Genomic DNA, 18,435 nt, shown 5'->3' with positions numbered 1-18,435 from the left:
CTAGTTGCCATTGTGAGTCCCAGGGATAAAGGCACTGGCCCTGGCTCCATTTTAGATTACATCTTCATGACCTCGGGCTTACTACATAGAGCATTGTCCTATAAAGCCCTCGACTCAATTCACAGCGACCATAATCCGGTTCAGTTAATCATGCAATGGGGTGTCCATCGGGAGGTTATGCCCTGTCCCTCGGCCAGTGGTCATACCCTACGTCTCGTGGACCAAGGAAGAAGGATTAACTGGGCTAAAGTGGCCCCTGAAGATTTTATGGACAAGTTATTGCCCACAATTGAAGGACATATGGCTACCTGCCAGGACCAACAGGCTACTCCCTTTGAGGTGATGAAGGCCTTTGAGTGTATATGCTCCCATGTTGCTGGAGCTCTAACGGCTAAACCTCTACAGGGTGGGTTCAAACAGCATCGCTGGTTTGATGCTAAGTGTTCCAATGCCCAGAAGGCACTAATGATAGCTTTAAAATCAACCCCGAGAGATAGGGTAGTGATGGCCAGATTAAGAAAGGAGTATAAGGCAATTGTAAATGGGAGGAAAAATGATATCAAAAAGAAAGCCTGGGAAGATCTGCTTTCCTGTGAGGTCCTGCACAATAGCTCACAGTTCTGGGCCATAGTTAACCACCCATTTTTTTCAGAGGGGGACAGCACTTTTGCTGAATGTGTTATTCCTGACGACAAGTGGGTGAGGCACTTCGGGGAGGTATACGGGAATAGCGAAATTGCAGCCCCGGACGCTCTGTGGGTGATGGGTGAGTGCGCTCCCTTGTCCTTCTCACCCGAGGACGTGGAGAAAGTAATTGTGGAGACTTCTAAAAAGAAGGCGCCAGGGCCGGATGGCGTCCCTGTCGAATTTTACAGACACTCCCCAGGACTATGGGCAGGGGTCCTAACTAAAGTGTTTACAGCCGCAAATGGCAACGTCTTGCCCAGCACTTGGTCCACCTCTATCATCGTGCCAATCTTTAAAAAAGGCCAGCGGGACGATCCAGGGTGTTACAGGCCAATTTCCCTTTTAGACTCTGCGATTAAGATCTTAGGCAGAGTCTTATTATACACACTTAGAGAGAACATCGAAAGGTGTGGGGGGCTAACAAACACTCAATATGGCTTCAGAGAAAAAAGGGGCACGGTGGACCAGTGCTCTAATCTGCACTTGATAATATCTAAGTACACAGTTGCCAAGGAGGGGTCTTTGTTTTTAGCTTTCATGGACCTCTCCTCGGCCTTTGACCTTGTGAATAGGTCAAAACTGTGGGAAGTTCTAGTGCAGATGGGGGTGGACAAACCACTCGTTCATGTGTTGGCTTCTTTACATCAGGAACTATTTGCCCAAGTGAGGGTTACGAAGGAAGGGAGATGCACAAGCCATTTCAAATCCCTAAGAGGAGTGCGTCAGGGCTGCATCTTGGCCCCCCTCCTTTTTACCATCTACATAAATGGCCTGGATAAACACCTAGAGGCAGTTGAGGGGGATGTACCGCGTATAGAAGAAGCGAAGATCCCAGCTCTCCTATACGCGGATGATGCTGTCCTGATAGCACGCACAGGGGTGGGCCTCCAGCGTTTGCTTGATTCATTTGGTAACTTTATGGACCAGTTGGACCTAAAGATCAATGCGCACAAGTCACATACTATGGTAGTAGGCCAACACAGAAACAAGAGGAAAACTGTATCTTTTTCCTGTAAGGGGGAAGTCGTGTCGAGGGTGGAAGTTTTTCCCTATCTGGGAGTAATCTTTGATGTGAAGGGCACGTGGGGCCCACAAATAAAGGCCAAAAGTTTATCTATGGTAAGAGCATCCTCAGCATTGCTGAGCTTTTCTAATAGGTTGGGAGCCAGGCCCATGGATGCCATATTAAAAATGTATGATTCTAAATGTATTTCCATAGTAATGTACGGTTCTCCACTATGCGGCTATGTTTCACAAGAACCGATACAAAAGGCGGAAAATAAATTTTTGAGACGCCTGCTATCCATCCCCCAGTCCACTCCAACATTTTCAATCCATGGTGAGGTGGGACTTGACTATGTTACCGATAGAATCAGAATGGCCCCTCTATTATTTTGGCTTAAGACATGGCTTAATGACGAGTTAACACTTAACCACTCCATCTTGTCGGATGTTATGTCATTAGATCATGCATTGAAAATTCCCTGGCTAGAATATATTAGATACACCTTTGCACAGCAAGGACGCCCAGACCTTTATAACGTTCCTTTCAGCATTAGGCGGGAGGACGTGATCTGGATTAAAAAGAACTTGTTGGATGTGGCAAGATTAGCTCGGGAAGAGCAGGAACTGACAAAACCAACGGTCAGACAGCATTATTTATTACTAAGCTCGCCTTCCCTTGAGCCTTACCGTAGAATTGTAACTAAGCCATTTCACAGGTTTTTGCTAATCAAATTCAGATTTAATCTAATTCATTACTCCCTAGGCTCCCACCACTCATGGTGCAAGCCGGAAAGCGGCCCCCCATGTAGCTGTGATGAATTTACCGTACAGGATTCCATGCATTTTATTATGTTTTGTAGCCTGTACATGGCACCTAGGAAGAAATATTTGGCACCTCTATTAAGAGAGGCAGGTTTTATCCAAGTCAAGCCTGCCTATGTCTATTTACAGTTTTTATGTGACACTCGTGTTATTTTTTGTGTGGCCAGTTTCTTAGTGGCGGCCTACAGAATTAAATTAAAAGCGCCCACTAAGGGATCCTGTACAGTTGAGCCTGCAACTCATTGAAACACTTACAATACTTCTAGATTTGCAATTGTCCTTAATATGTCCTATCACTGATTTTGCAATGATTGTGTATATTTATGAAATAAGTGTTTTTATATTGTATATAAATGTTTTATTGCTTTTATGATTTTAACGAATCGAATAAAGTGCAATTGACTGACTGACACGCTGCTTGGCATTTTCCACCTTTTTAAAGTGACAGTGCAACATTACTTTAAATAGACATGGAAGACATACTCCGTAACTGTTCGTTATACACAGAGTACAAAAAGAATAAAGTGCATAAATGCATATAAGTGTGCAAACGAAGCCATAATCTCATACTGATAAATAAATGATACAAATTGATTATTCGATTAATACTAGTTGCCATTGTGAGTCCCAGGGATCAGTTTTAAACATTCTAAAATGTACTATCCCTCTCTACATAACATCTTATTCTTTGCATATATTTGATGTAAGGGCTCACCACATACAATGTCCACCATTATAAATAATCATATAAATACGGTTAAACGTAACATTGAACAAAAGTTTTAAAAAATTTAGTTTTTGAAACAATCGATAAGATGTAAAAATTAAAACCAATAAACAGTTGTCAAATCATTGGTATCAATTTAGCAGCAGATAATCATAGTGTTGCACACGATTGTCAGTATTTTGGCACCCATATGCTGCACAAAAATATAGCCCAAGTGGGCAATCAATTGTATCACCATGTCAAAATTGTAAAGTACTTGTGTGAATGATAAAAAGTGCCACCACCCTTATTGTTAAAAAATTGCCAAAAGAAAATATCTAAAACAATACAAAATTGTTCAAATACATTAATATATTTACAGCAGCAGCAGCAGGTAAAAAATTCATAGTATTGGAGTGGATACTATTTGATTATATAAACGTTCTACAGAAATATCTATAGGAATGTGTATATATCTTCGCTAGAATTAAGACCATTTGGGGTCTTCGTATCCATCTCTAAGATATACTTGGTTTCCAGTTTTCTCAGCTTACGGTCACGGTTGCCACCTCTTCTTAATGAGGGAATAGAATCAATCAGATAATACTTCAGTTCACCAGAATTCTTAGCATGCTTATCACCGAAATGACGGGCAACGGGATATGTTATATCCCTATTGTTTATTGCGCGTATGTGCTGGAGTATCCTCTTGTGTGCCTGCAAACGGGTGCTACCCACGTATCGCAGGCCACAAGGACACTCCAGCACATACACAACAAACTCCGTCTTGCAGGTTAATTTCTTACCAATTTTAATCGGTTTATGGCTGAATGGTGTTGTATACTCAGTCTTATTGACACCATGTTTGCATGCTTTACATACTGCACATTTGATAAAGCCTTTCGTACTCTGGATCCAAGGTGTTGTATGGACTACCTCGGGGCTACTGCTAACCAGCATATCGCTCATGGAACTAGCCCTGCGAAAAGTGAGGTTGGGAGATCTAGTTAGCTTGTCTCCCAAAATTGGGTCATTACTGATTAGATTCCAGTTCCTATTGACTATCTTTCTAATAGCACGATGTTGGTTGCTATATGCTAGAATTAGTCTCATAGGCTGTTCATTCCTAACGATGATAGTTGGAACTATCGGACCCCTCAAAGCTCGATCCCTTCCTTGCTGGTTAGCCCTGGCCATTGCTTTATCTACTACAGTAGGAGAGTATCCTCTGACCAAAAATCTAGCTCGACAATCCAATTGAGCACTCCGACAATCATCATCCGCACTACAAATCCGTCTAATCCGCAGCATTTCACCGAAAGGGATGCTGCGGATCAAATGTGCTGGGTGATGACTGTCTGCATGCAATAATGAATTGCCGGCCGTACTCTTAGGTGTAGTCTAGTGTGCAGGCAATTATCATCAATGAATATTTCAACATCCAAAAACATATAGAATTTTTGCTGATCTGGCTAGTGAACCTCAAGTTCATGTTGTTATCATTGATCTGCTCAATAAATAGGACAGCCTCCTACTCAGACCCCTTCCATATAATCAGCAGATCGTCTATGTATCTATACCAACGTATAACATTGTTCTCAAGGATGTTCCCATAGGTCGATGCAAGGACCTGTTCCTCCCACAGTCCCATGTGCAATGGCGCTGGAGCGGAATGGCCGCATCTTCGTGAGGCTCCCGCAGTCCGGCTGATAATGTGGTATTTATCCTGAGTTTTAGATCCTGCTGCAAGTTTTAATTAAGCCGACTTGAGCGTATTACTGCCTGATGGGGGAGCGGTGGTCGTTTGCCTGCTCGTCGAGGAGAGAAAACTGAGTTTCGTACGGCAGACACTGGTGAGCGGACGGCATCCCGAAGCACCCTGGAACTCTGACTGGGCAGTGGGAGGCACGTGTGCGCCGCGGCTGACACGTGGTGTGAGGGCCGCGCGGCCGTTCTGCCTGATGAGCCGGTCCAGGAGTGATTTACGCTGTTGGGGCGCCACACAGCAGAACATCCATAAAGCGTGAGCCTCATGGTCTAAAAGCTGACTCTCTATATGATCATTGTGAGGTGAGAGGGTTGTGAGGGGTGAATGCTGCCTGCCTCCCCCTTGCTCGAGCTCATTGACAAAATAATAATAAATAATAATAATAATAATAATAATCCTGTATTTGTAAAGCGCACAGCTACCCGTAGGTTTCCCGGCGCTGGGGGCCGTCGGGAAGATTAAGCAAGCTATTGCCCAGAGTCACATGGTGCTGGGCAGACCCCTGCCACCGGTGCCGGGGATCGAACCGTGATCCCCAGCATACGGCGTCAGTCGCCCTGGCCGCTGTGCCACACCTCTTCCACAAAATGGCAGCTGTCTGCTGTTGAAGAATGGTGGCTTCGATGTTCACTAAGTACTCTGCTCTGCTGTGGCTCCCGTGCAGAGAAGCTGTGTTTTTTATTATTGCACGCATAATGGAATAAAAGTGGCGTCTGTGGCAGTACCCCAGTATGGCATGAACGGGAGACGCGGCAATATTTGGCATTGGGCAGTGACTGAGCCCTGCCCGGAATTCTTCTGCCATTATATAGGGGGACATTGGTGCCCAGTGAATGACTGCTTATAGGCTCACATGGTGCGTGTGGAACTTACTTCTGTACTGTGCCGGGTGTACCACGGCTGGGCATAGTTAACTCGTTCCAGCCGGTCGGGAGTGTCGGCCATATATGCTTTCAGAACCAGCTATAATCATCAGATGGGGCCCCCAGCAGAGGCGTCTGACATGGAATAGGCCTTGGGGAGCGTTGCACTGTGTTAATTGGGACAAGAAAGGAACGGTGTCATCTGCGGAGTCGCGAGATTGCAAGGGTGCTTGTTGTTGTAAGGTGCAGAGGGGCCTACTACTTTTTTTTTTATTACGCAAGGTTCTTGAGCTGGGCCTTGGGGTGGCTCGGGTGCTTCGAGATGGGGCGTGTGGATGCGTGTCAACCGAGGCTCACTTTTGACTCCAAAAAGAGTGCGCGCCAACAGGGTGCGGAGGTGGAGAATGGCGCGGAGGGGCAAACCCCTGGGAAGGGTGATGGACTGAGCGCAGATATGCAATCCATTCTCTCGGAAGTGCGCCAGGGGTTTGCCACAATGGCAGACAAGATGGACACTCTAAACACGCGCATGGATGCCATAGTCTGTAAATTAGAAGGGCATGACTTACGCCTAAAGGAAGCGGAGCAAAGAATATTGCATACAGAAGATGTCACGACACAACTAAAGAAAACAGTAACTCAGATGGATAAACTGGTGAAAAGTATCAATGCAAAGAACGAGGATATCAAAGCCAGAAGCAGGCGTAATAATGTTCGCATTTTAGGAGTGCCTGAAAGCACGAATACGGGCAGGCTGGAGGGGTATGTTGAAAAAATTATGACAGCGGTGATTGGTGCAGATGCCCTTTCCCCCCAGTTTGTTTTGGAGAGAGCCCATCGCTCCATCGGTCCGCGACCTCATCCTGGCAGTGCCCCCAGATCCATCATAAGGCGCTTTTTAAATTACAGGGATAGACCCACTGTACTCAGAGTGGCACGGGAGAAAAAACAACTGACTTACGATGGTGTCTCCTTCACTGTGTTACCTGATTTTAAGGCGCATGTCCAGGAGGAAAGGCGCAAATTCAATACAGTCAAACTAAAACTGATACAAGCTCAAGTGGATTATGCCTTATTATACCCGGCGAGGTTGCAAGTTACCTACCAGGGTGCTCAAACTATATACATGAACCCACAACTTTGACAGTCCTCTATTCCCTGTGGGTGCGTTGCATGTTACTCTTGGAGATGGTGCGCTCTGCTCTTTTATGTTGCAGACTTGTCAATATGATGCTATAAGGAACTATGGCGACGAAGGGGGGTGAATTAGAGGTGAAGGTGATGTCCTGGAATGTTCGAGGGTTTAACGACGCCAGGAAATGCAGACACATTCTGAGTTATCTGGAGCGGCAGCAGGTACAGGTAGTACTGCTGCAGGAGAAACATATTCATCCGAAATCTCATAACACATTCGCTTGTAAATGGGCGAGTGTACAAATTTTTTCATCATACTCCTCTTATGCGAGAGGTACGGCCATTTTGGTTAAACAACGGACGCCCTTTGCACATGCTGGTACAGTGATGGATCCTCATGGAAGGTATACAATTTTATGGGGAAGAATGGGTAGGGATTCTGTTACGATTGTGAGCTGTTATGCCCCCAATGTGGACACGCCAGAATTTTTTTACATCCCTGTGGGGTAAAATATTGGATTTGGGATCTACACATATTATCTGGGGGGGAGATTTTAATGTAGCCCTGGTCCCTGCTCAGGACAGATCTGATTCTGCTGCCCATTATAATAACAGATCCCGAGAGGTGCTGGAGGGCATAGTGGAGGAGGGGGGTCTGCTAGATAGTTGGCAGTACCTGCATCCGATGACAAGGGAGGGTACCCACTTCACATCACACACCGGGACATGGACAAGGTTGGAATATTGCTTGATTTCCAAGGGGTTGGGACCTGGCATGGAGAATGCTACGCATCTTGCTAGGACGTATTCTGATCATTGCCCTCTACGAATTACACTCACTATACCTGGTTTTGATCTGCCTAGGCCCACCTGGCGAATGCAACCAAATGCATTGTTGGACGCAGTATTTCAAACAGAAACTTGGGGAGGAAATAAAGGATTTTTTTTGTGCGGAATAGAGTATCAGTGGAAAGGGTGGAGATTATCTGGGAGGCTTTTAAAGTTACGGTACGGGGATATTGTATTTCTAAAAGCTTTGGAGTGCTGAGAAACATACAGCGCACTCTGGGAATGCTGGAACAAGACCTGAAGAGGCTTGAAGGTAGGATGCAGGGTGGGGAAACAGGACAGGTTCAGAAGGAGTTTAGGACCAAATTATCTGAATATGAGGAAGAGGCTTCCAGGGAGGTTAAATTTAGAGGGCGATAATTGGTGGTGCGTAGGTATGGGGAAGGTGAACGTCCGTGGAAGGCTTTGGCTGAGATAACTAGGAGCCCGCGCTTAAGCACCCAAGTATTGGAGATAGAGACAACGGGGGAGGGATCTGTCGGGACACTGTGGGTATTCTTGAAACCTTCACTTCACATTATGCTGCATTATATACCACGCAACGGCACGGGGAGGTGGATCTTGATGCATTTATGGGGATGTAGCATTGTGCTGGCTAAGCGATGTGCATAGGGAGTTTCTTAGTTGTCCTTTTGAAATCGATGAAATCAGAGAGGCCATTATGACATTGAAAAATGGGAAAGCGCCAGGCTTAGATGGAATACCGGCTGAGTTCTGTAAATGCTACATAGATGTCATGGCGCCTGTCCTCAAGGAAGTTTTTGAAGAGTCCCTTGAAGTGGGTATACTCCCCCTTCCATGAGAGAAGTGGTAATAACATCCCTTTTAAAGCCCGGTAAATCTCCTAAGGTTTGTGACTCTTATAGACCATTGTCGCTCATCAATTGTGATACAAAAATCTTAGCTAATGTGTTGGCTACGCGATTGACTCTGCTCATGGATAAAATCATTCTTTCCGATCAGTCTGGGTTCGTCCCTGGCAGGGCTATCAAACACAATTTACGCACTTTATACTCTCTGATACAGACTGTGTCACCAGAATTTCCACTCGCTGCTGTTTTTTTAGACGCCTCTAAGACATTTGATTCTGTAGAGTGGGGATATCTATTTGGTGTCCTGCAGAGAATGGGATTCCCTAAGCTCTTTATCTCATGGGTGCAATTGTTGTATCATCAGCCTTCGTCTAGGGTGTTGATAAATGTTCATCTTTCCCCTGCTCTATCTATATCGAGTGGTACACGGCAGGGATGCCCACTATCCCCGCTACGTTTTGCCATGGCAATTGAGCCGTTGGCCTCTAGGTTGTGTCAGCTCCATCGGGACAGGGCGTTCCAGTGTTTCCAGCGACAGGTCCCGATTTCATTATACGCGGACGATGTCACACTATACATTAGGGATCCACAACAGAATATTAACCCTTTGTTGCGGGAGTTTTTAGTGTTCGGACAACCGTCTGGCGTTAACATCAATTGGGGAAAGTCACACTTTTTTCTGCTTACCCCTGCGGTCACTAAGTTTCAGTTAGACTTTCCTCTTGAAAGGAGTGACTCTGATCTCCGATATTTGGGAAAACAGGTGTCCAGGGATAGGGAGGAAACAATTCGGCTAAACTATGGTACCGCAGTAACAAGATTGACCAATAGTGTCACGCGTTGGATCTCGTTGCCCTTGTCGCTTGCAGGGAGAGTTTCGCTCATAAAAATGGTTGTCCTCCCTCAATTTCTTTATTTATTTTTAAATGTCCCTTACTATCCCGGAAAGTTCTTCTTTAAAACGCTACGTACTGAATTGACCCATCTACTATGGGGGGAAAGTAACCACAACTTCAATGGTCCATCCTCACACAACCAAATGATAAAGGTGGATTTGATATTCCAGACTTTGAAGTATATTATGTAAGTGCGCATGCGCACTATGCTTATCATTGGATGCGACCCACACAGTACATGCCGCAATTAGCTACCGAGGTCTGGCTGGCACATCCACTTCCATTGAGTGGTCTCATCCATGGCCCTGTTAGTGCCACAGAGACATCATTTACGACGGTCACCAGCACAGTAAATGCGTGGAGACGTATGGCGCACCTCTTGGGGTTTCAATTATTGTATTCTCTGCGGCACCATTAACATATCATCCAAATATGGTTTTGCTACAAGAAGTGGGTTTTCGGGCTATGCGCAGGCAGCTTCATATATATACTTGGGGTGACCTGTTCCAGGATGGGGTGTTTCGTTCCCTGGAACACTTGTTCCGAGAGATGCAATCCACGCCTCTAGATGTCCTTTTGTATGTACCACTGAGGCAAGGGATGAAGGGGATCCTTCCAGACTTTCCCTGTGAACCGGAGTTTTTTGGTCCGCTACATTACATGCTTAGCTCTTCGGATGGAAAACATATGGTGTCGGGGTTGTATAGGTGCATACGTCTGCACAGACAGGGTATAGAGGGTACGGCCCGCAAGCACTGGAGTGAGGATTTGGGAGTAGAAGTGACAGATGAGCAATGGAGTTACTGCTGCAGACTAACGGAACATATCAGCTAGCTGTCAGTTTAAGGTAATACATTACAAATTCCTGCAGCGAGTATATTACACGCCTGCCAAGAAGTTCAGGTTTCAGCTGTCGGACAGCGATAGATGTGATCGGTGTGGGAGACTGGGAGCAGGTTTCCTGCATTTAGCATGGGAATATCCGAGGGTATGGGACTATTGGACACAGGTACACACGGCTCTTGAACACATGCTAGATCTTGAACTGGCGAAAGACCCGTTGGTGATGGTAATGGGATATACAGCACAAATACCCAAGCAGTATAGAAAGTTCCTTGACATTACCCTTCTTTTAGCCAAACGCAGGGTTGCCTGTCGGTGAGGTAGGAGGCGGGCCCCAAAGTTCAAGGAATGGATGCGGGATATTGTCTATTGCCAGGAGCAAGCATCTGTGTATGCGGAAACACAGCCGGTTGCCTCTAGACCAAGGGATATATGGGGACTGACTAAAAGTGTTGTCATTATCTCTTACAAGTGATTTTATGGATGTCAAGCTGTATCGTTATGTACTATTGAATGTTTCTGGAAAATATCATAAACAAAGTTAAAAAAAATATATATATATATATGCATATACATATACATATATATATTCATATATAAAATCAAAATATTCAATACTGTTACTTTCTAGTACAGATTTTCCATAAACATAGAAATGATGCACTGTCACACTGGGAGTCTTCTTTTGGTCTCCGTAATATTTTCTCAATGTAGGTATTTCTAAACACAATGGGATTTTGAAAACGCTGAGGGTGCATTTTTCCAGGCTGAAATAGGAGTTGAAGGCGCTGGGGTGGTCCCTGCATGCCACTAATCCAACATGCCACTAATCCAACTCAAGTGCGGGCGCGCAATAATAGATAAACTTACTGAATACTCAGAGATAGCGGAAAGGGAATCCAAATATCGAGGCAAACATGTAAGTGCCCGGCAATATGGGGAGAGGGTGCCCTAGGAGGTCACTGGTAAACATGATCAATCATACCTGGGCTGCTACCAAAAACATTTGCATTATAGAAGAAAAGACTACACTACATCAGGGCATACCGCAGATTTTATACACATTTCACTCTTACTACTCTACATTATACTGTATACAGCTATAGCTGAATGCCTAAGGGATACGGTCCTGGGCTGGTTAAGTGATGCATAGCACCAATTTCTTGATCAACCATTCACTGTAGATGAAATTAAAGATGTGATATATAGCCTACCCACCCATAAGACTCCAGGATCAAATGGATTTCCTGCAGAATTTTAAAAGCGATATCAAGATATAGTGCCTCCCCATCTGTATCCTTTTTTGAGGAGTCGCGCATACAACACAAACTCCCCCCCCAACTCTGTGTGAAGCCAACTTGTTGACTTTATTAAAACAGAAAACAGGCACAATGCTGCAACTTGGTTTGTCCATTGCCTCTCAAACTGTGACAATAAAATCCTGGTCAAATTATTTGCAAACCGGCTGAACATCCTATTGCCTGAACTGGTGTGACAGGATCAACCTGAGTTTGTCCCAGGCTGTTCTACAGCCCATAACCTGCGCACGCTGTTTGTCTTAGTATAAGACCTAGATCCAGAGCTTGATGCGGTGGTAGTCTTCTTGAATACCTCTAAGTTATTCATCTCCCTTGAATTAGGTTATTTATTCACCATTCTAGCTAGAATGGGCATCTCACGCACTTTGCTAGACTGGGTTAGGTTGCTATACTACACCCTACCACTAGACTACACATCAAATGACAGCTTGTCGGCTTCCCCATTGCTATTTCTAGAGGGACGAGGTAGGGCGGCGCCCTAGCCCCAATTTTGTTATCCATTGCTCTCTAGAACCCCTAAGGCGAAACTACGACAACACTACGCAGACTATACTCTCATATATACTACCCAGTGTATACTGGTATCACTCTAGGCAGACAATATGACCCTTTACCTCAGAAACCCTAGCGTATGTTTCAATGAGGCACTCTGGGAAGATCTGTGGTTTAGAACACTGTGTGGGGGGAGGGGGGGATCACTATGAACTGGAGCCAGCTGCAGATATTACCTCGGACACCAAACACACGTCACTGAACCCTGGATTTCCCTTGTGAGTGGTGAGGGATCCGTGAAATACTTACGGGTCTGAGTGAAGATATAAGAATACAGCAATGAAAGAAAACTATGGACAGACAATATGTGAAATAGCTGACGAGATATCGAGCTGTATATCTCTCCTGCTCTCACTGGCAGATAGAATAGGCCTTCTTATAAAGTAGCTATTTCCCCCCAACCACCTCTACTTGTTAATTAACATTCACCCGCCACTCGCCCAATCACTTCTTTCCCACATTTGCACTCAGTTAAAACAAATTGGCTTGGGCTAACAAGCAACCTAAATCTGCCATTACATTTAACAGGGTTTGTGGCCCCCGAACTCTATTCTCTCTGTTCAAGTGCACTTCTAGTTTCACTCGGTCCCTTATATAACACAAGTGGCAGCACCGATTGAGGCACCTGTCGCTTGTTATACCTTAAACATGGTGACAGCCATGGGGACATAGTAAGCTAGACAGAAAAGCAGGTCTGGAGATCCTCTACTCGCCCACCCTCCCCAATTCCCCTTCACACACATTGATACCAGCTGCACAAGAACCAAAGACATTAGCCCAATTATCTCAAAGAAGGTTAGTAAAATGGGTGGAATTATATTTTAATAAGAAATAACAGTGGTTAGGTGACTTAACAGGAGCTGTACCACATACCCCCACTGGACAGGTCTTTATTTATAGACTAAGGCACGCCCTCTGAGCAATCACTCCTGATTTTCTGGCAGAGCGGATAGTGTATCGGGCGTTGAAGCCTCTTCTCATGGCTATGTCCACAAAGCAAATCATTTCCAACCTATACTGCACCACCATCGAGGGCACTTCAGTACAGGGAAATACTGAGCGATCTAGGCGGGAGGAGGAAAGGGGATAGGAAATATCGGAGGCGATGAGGTCTTTCTGCTGTAGTCTCCTCCTGTAGTAGACGACACATAATGAATTATTTATTTATTTATTGGTTTGTATAGCGCTGGAATCAACTCACATTGGAGTATCTCTGCGCTTTGACACCTGTAGAACACCAAGAAATAAATATGAGTGGTAGCTAAATTTCATTTTTAAACAGAATTGTTTTCAATTGTTTCCGAAATTTTAAATGGTCTGTGCATTGTTTAAGTGACAGAGGGAGTTTATTCCAGAGAGTAGGTCCTGCTATGGAGAGAGCCTTACTCCCATGTCTGGCTTTCTTAGCCCGAGGTACCTGCAAAAGAAAATTATTGCTGGACCTAAGAGATCGAATGGGGGTATACGGGACAAATTTATTTTTCAGATAAGCAGGTCCTAGGCCATTTAGGCACTTGTGAATCAGGCAGCATATTTTAAATTTCGTTCTCTGCCGGACAGAAAGCCAGTGTAATTGGTCAAGAAGGGGTTTGGAAGCAGTTCTTGGAGGGGCATTAAAAACCAAACGGGCCGCAGTATTCTGGATAACTTGTAGTCTGTCCAATACCCCTTCATTGGCAGCAAGCAGTAGACCATTACAGTAGTCAATCCTACTTAAAACAAGTGCCTGGACTAGAGTTCTCCTCACCGAATCAGGCAGAAGAGGAAAAACCTTGCGTAGTAGGCTAATGGTATGAAAGCATATACCTGAGATATAATTAACATGTTGCTTGAGTGTCAGATCCTGATCCAGACGGACCCCTAGGTTCTTAACAATTGACTTTGGTTCGGGAACAACACCCAAGTCGCTGGGCCACCAGTCCGGAGACCAAAGCAGTTTAGCTTCCCCAAACAACATTACCTCAGTTTTACTGACGTTACATTGAAGGCAGTTGGCCGACATCCATTGTGCCACTGCCTTCATACAAGCTGAAAAAGAGCTCTTCACTTCCGCGGAGATAGTTTTAAACGGGAAGAGGAGCTGCGTGTCATCAGCATATGACACGGGGATGAAACCGTACTTACGCATCACTCTTGCCAGGGGTGCCACATAGATGTTAAAAAGAGTAGGGCTCAAACAAGAGCCCTGTGGCACCCCTTTGGAGATCTCTACCTCCGCTGACCGATATGCACCCATGGTGACACTCTGGGTGCGGTCGGATAGGAAGCTCTTTAGCCAAGCAAGGGCTTTATGTTTGATCCCGGCGTTCGACAACCGTTCTGTCAAGATGGAATGTGACACGGTGTCGAACGCCGCTGATAGATCTAACAAAACCAGGATCACTGAAAAGCCCCTGTCTTGGTACATATGTAAATCGTCAGTCACAGATACCAAAGTGGATTCCGTACTATGCCTTGGCCTAAACCCAGACTGGGAATAGTCAAGAACGTCAGCCAGTTCGATATATCTGGATAGATGGAAATTAACATGCTTTTCAGATATTTTCCCAAGAAAAGGTAACAGTGAGATTGGCCTTAAATTAGTCAATTCCGTCCAAGGAATAGCAGTGTTCTTCCTAATGGGTCTGACAAGAGCTCGCTACCAATCCTTGGGGACATGGCCGGAAGTAAGAGAAAGATTCACAAGCTGCTCAAAAATAGGGCAAATCTGCCTTGCTAGAGCGGGTATAATCCTGGCTGGAATAATGTCCTCCGGGCTCCCACTTTTAATACTGGTCATAAATGTCAAAATTTCCTCCCCAGAAATGGGGGGGAAAGATTCCAGAGAATGTATATTCTGTTTCCACTCTGTATCAGCCTGAGAAAATGCTGTTATTGAGGAAACCTTATCACTACCAGCATTAATTATCTTTTCATAGATATTATCAGTTTTTGTGGTGAAGAAATTGGATATCTCATCACACAACTGCTGGGATGATATTTCTACAGATTCGCAAGCTGTGGGCTTAACAAAAGATTGCAGAATCTGGTAAAGAACTCTGGGGGAGTTTCCAGCCTCTGCAATTTGCGCTGTTATGTGTGTCTTTCGTGCTGTCCGAATTGCCTTATGGTAGATAGAGAGTGACTCCCAATATCTTTTTCTATCTTCTACCAAGTGGGTGGTTCTCCATCTCTTCTCTAACTTCCTGGCAGAAAGTTTCAAGGTCCTTAAGTGATCAGAAAACCACACTTCCTGTTTAGCAGCTGGTCGGGGTTTAAAATGTCTCAAAGGGGCTATTTTATCAATGGCTATTTTAGTCGCCTTAGTGAATTTAATTAATGACATGTCAATATTATCACTAGGAGGAATAGTGGGCATGTTAAACTTCTCTTTAAAAGAGCTCTCTGTAACTTTATGCCATTGTCTCCGGACAGCGGGTAGTGAAATCTGCTGCAACTTGAAAGGCCCAGGAAATGGAGTATAAAATTCCAGGACAAAATTGTCGGTCCAGCTAACCTGCTCCGCAGACAGACAGGAGACCAATGAAGAATTAGATAAAATCAGATCTAGCGTATGGCCAGCTATGTGGGTGGGTCCAAAGTTTCGTTTGCTTAGACCCAATAGTGACAAATCTGTCAGCAAGGCTTGTGCTTCACTGCAGTCGGAATTCTCACTGTGAACATTAAAGTCCCCTATTAATATAAAGTTACTATCACTGTTGACATAGGGAGCTAGCAACTCAATCAGGAGATTTGAAAAACCTGTACAGGAGCCAGGAGGGCGATAAACTAAAGCACCTATCTGACAGTCTTTAGACGAGTATGTAATTTTAAAGACTAACAGTTCGATGTCAATGGTCGTCAATTCCTCTAAAATTTTAACTGAAATATCTTGTTTATATATACTGGCAATTCCTCCGCCCATTTTAATAGGACGGTCTAGCCTAGTCATTTTATAGTTATTAGGAACTCCCAGCGCAATGGCAGGAGTAGAGTATGGTTTTAACCAGGTTTCAGTAAAATAGCACAGGTCAGGCTGTTTAGAGGAAATCAAATCCCAGACTTGGGCTGAGTGTTTCGAGAGCGACCTGATATTGCAGAGGATATTTTTCCTTCCGACTCGAATAGTATGATCATTAGAGGCATGAGTAGCAGTGTTGCTTTGTAACATGTGACATCTAACATTATCTATACTGGGGACCTTTGGGATAGTGTCAAACTGGGAGTGGCAGTGTAGACATGAAAAAGGACCTTCTACCTGTGGGCAAACACTGCCACGGCAGGCCGGCGTTGTTAGAGATCGAAGGTGTAATAGTACCTGGGAAGTATAGGTAACTCTCATGCCTTCAATGCCAGGCATATCTGCAGATGTTAATCCCCTGGCCCCTAGCCCCGTCCTGTAGCGGACGGGCGCAGACGGGCCTCTCTCTGGCTTGTCTCAGGCGCGTTCTCTGGCGCTTCCCCGCTCAGGGCGACGAGAGGGCTAAGTAGCCCCTCCTAACAGTAGGCTAGAGCGCTAACCACTCCGCAAATGTGAAAAGCGGAAGTGGTGTAGTCCCGGTAAAACGCGACCCAGTGTTCCCCCAACAATTGTGTACAAGCAGCAAGCTAGGTGTCCAAACAAGCTGTTATTATTGTGGTAGTGTGCAGCAGGTAAATACTAAAGTAAAATAACAAGTACAATTTTTAGTCAATTACGATTTTTAAAATTCTCTGTTCTCTATTTAAAACAATGCTCGGAGCACTGGCAGGCGTCAAGTAGCTCGGTCGACACTGCCACTGTCTCCCTTATAAGATCCTACAAGGCACACACTATACTCCTGTGATAATGCACAGATTTGGCCTCTGGAAGAACTTCAGTTGTACCCAAAGGCAGTCAACTAGGCGCAGATTTTCTCCACCTGCAATTCAACCCTAGTGGATCGAGGTGCTTACGGCATTCTCCGCGATAATTAGTCACAAGGTGCTGGGGCATGGTCAAGCAGGTCAATATGGTGGTCGCACCTATGTGCCGCTAACCCCTTAATTTGTTACATACCTGACGCCTCCTGTCACTCCAGGAGCCCGCAGTCCTGCGCCGCTGCCTCTCTCTCTCCTGCTTTCTCTGGGACCTCGGTGGGTCTCGGGGCTGCTGCGTAGACGGCATCACGGCACCCCAGAAGCTCACAGCGCCCCGCTTGGGGGCTCCCGAGGCAGTAGTCGGCGTACCAGGAAGGGCGCCAGAGGCAGAAAGTCATTGGACTTGGGCGCGAGAGGTGCTCTGCAAGGACGCAGGGCACCGAGCCTCCAACAGTACGGGCCTCGCGGCCGTCTCCTCGTGGCACTGCGGGCGCGGGAGAGTCACCCGCCCGCGGCCGCGTACCTCAGTACCGGCTGCCACGGAGCAGGGCCTGAGGGGGCTTTGGGGCTGGCGGACCGCACCACCTTCACACCGCCGCAAGGGGTGGGTCACCGCGGCCTGCGGATTCTCTTGGCCCCCGTCGCCCCGGTCCCGCGTCGCCCAGGCCAAAATACACAGGATTCAAGGAGGAGCCGGGCCTGACGGAGCCTTCTTAGGGCCCTGTGATCGAGAGGCCTGGTCTCTCGTAGGAGTTCTACACCGGCCCCTCACCTGCAGTGACCTGTAGGGGACAAGATGTGGTCCGTTGGCTAGACTGTGCCGTCTTTGGTGCTGGAGACCAAGGTTCGAGACTCAGGGTCGTGTCAAGTAACCGGTGCTCATGTAAAGCACTCCGATACCTTCGGGTCGAGTTAGCGCTGTATAAATATCCTCCCCCCCCCCCCCCCCCCAAAAAAAAAAACTACCGTCTTGCAGACATTTTAGAACAGGGACGTGGGAGATTTAAAATAAAAAAAATCGGGGGAGTGAAAATTCCCCATTGACTTCAGATGGGAGACAGGTAAAAACAAGATTTTTGGGGATTGAAAAATCGGTAGTCTCCCGCATGAATCCGGTCTATTGACATGCATGCCTACCGTGCTGCCATCTCCCTGCACACACTGTATATGGAAGGGCCTTTCCTGCTAGAGGCACAACGCTCCAACCTAGACGCTACTGTGCAACCTGGACCGGGTGACCCTCTCGGTGCTTTCTCCTGCATTTCCAGGATTGACTCACACGGACACGGACACGGGGGGTCGGGGCGGACCGCCTGACCTCTTCCCACGATGAGTGGGGGCCGCGTCCTCACGTAATGAAA

The 18,435-nt window shown here is 46.0% G+C and overlaps 1 long non-coding RNA gene across 2 annotated transcripts in view; it reads right to left on the bottom strand.

Annotated features, from left to right (window-relative positions):
- LOC144798450 (uncharacterized) overlaps positions 1-17,840 on the bottom strand; it is a 1,486,395-nt gene extending 1,468,555 nt beyond the window's left edge. For both annotated transcript variants that reach the window (XR_013603538.1, XR_013603540.1), the window contains exon 1: positions 17,274-17,840. This is a non-coding gene — a long non-coding RNA (uncharacterized LOC144798450). The remainder of the gene's footprint in view (positions 1-17,273) is intronic.
- Positions 17,841-18,435: the final 595 nt, after the last annotated feature.

This window comes from Lissotriton helveticus, chromosome 12 (assembly GCF_964261635.1).
Source record: "Lissotriton helveticus chromosome 12, aLisHel1.1, whole genome shotgun sequence".
NCBI lineage: Eukaryota > Metazoa > Chordata > Amphibia > Caudata > Salamandridae > Lissotriton > Lissotriton helveticus.
This window is presented reverse-complemented; position numbering and strand designations above follow the sequence as displayed.